The 1,526-nt window shown below is 36.4% G+C and overlaps 1 pseudogene; it reads left to right on the top strand.

Moving 5' to 3' along the window:
* Positions 1-753: 753 nt before the first annotated feature.
* LOC116622560 lies at positions 754-1,022 on the top strand (annotated as a pseudogene).
* Positions 1,023-1,526: the final 504 nt, after the last annotated feature.

Below are 1,526 nucleotides of genomic sequence, written 5' to 3' on the forward strand. Positions count from 1 at the left end.
GCAGGGAGTCTGCTTCTCCCTCTCCCTTTGCCCCTCCCTCTCCACTCATGCTCTGTTCCTCGTTTTCTGTTCCTACCCGGCCCACCGCCCCCCCCATGCTCATGCACTCTTGCTCTCTCAAAAAAGAAAAAGAAAAAGAAAAAGAATTACTAATCTTCCAAAACATAAAGCACCAGGCCCAGATGCATTCCCTGGTGAATTCTACCAAACATTTAAAGAAGAAATTTACACCAAATTCTTTGCAATCTCTTTCAGAAGATAGAAACAGAGGAAATACTTCCTAACTCATTCTATGAAGCCAGTATTACCCTATTACCTAACAAAGACATTGCAAAAAAATAGAAAATTATTAACCCATATTTCTCATGAACATAGCTAAAATATTCTCAATAAAATATTTGTAAAGAGAACCTAACAATGTAGAAAAAAGAATTATACACATGACCAAGTGGTATTTATTCCAGATATGCAAGGATGGCCCAACATTAAAAAATCAACTATTATAGTCCATCCCATTAACTGGCTAAAGAAAAATTATATGATGATACCATGCAGGTAAAGCATTTGACAAAATTCAACAAATATTTATGATGAAAATCTCAGTCAACTAGGAATAGGGGGGAGTTCCTCAACTTATTAAAGAATATAAACAAAGACCCAAGTGAGGGCAGCTCCTGCTGGGTCTGAGTGTCACCAACCCCTCCCCACCCCCCAAGACCATTGCTATTGACTAGCCCCTATTCCATGGTAACCATGTGCAACCAAAAGGCCCTGATAAAAAATGCCAACATGTTGAGGAGATGCAGCAGGACTGGGTGAAATGTGCAACTCAGGCATTGGAGAAATATAGCATAGAGAAAGACATTGTGGCCCATATTAAAAAGGAGTTTGACAAGGAGTACAATCCCACCTGGGGTTGCATCATGGTGAGAAACTTTGGTAGTTATGTGATACATGAAACCAAACACTTCATCTACTTCTATCTGGGCCAAGTGGCCATTCTTCCGTTCAAATCTGATTAAAATCATGAACTGTGTCACACACCCAGTGATCCATCCAAAGACAAGGACTGCAGTCTAAATTTCAAATACTGAAATCTTCAGTCTTGCCTAAGGGAATACCTTGATCTTTGAACCTTTATTGTGTTGTTTTGTATAGGACATTCTCTGTACGAATTTGTTGTGATTATAAAACAGTTAGCAAAATAGCTTACATTAATATTTATTTTCTATTCCATACCTCTCTCCTCATGTTTTTTCTACTCAAAATCCATTCTTTTCAAAAAGTAATAAATCTGTTGGAGAAAAATAATATATATACAAAACCCTATAGCTAACATCATACTCAGTGTTGAGAAATTTGAAGTTTTCCACTAAGATTATGTATAAGACAAGAATGTCTTAACACTCTTTCTCAATATTGTACTGGAAGTTCTTGTTAATGCAATATGCAAAAAATGAAATAAAATAAATATCATGAATGAATATGTATAACTGTCTTTTTTTCACAGATGACCTGATTGTCTA

Source organism: Phoca vitulina, unplaced genomic scaffold (assembly GCF_004348235.1).
Source record: "Phoca vitulina isolate PV1807 unplaced genomic scaffold, GSC_HSeal_1.0 scaffold53, whole genome shotgun sequence".
Classification (NCBI taxonomy): Eukaryota; Metazoa; Chordata; class Mammalia; order Carnivora; family Phocidae; genus Phoca; species Phoca vitulina.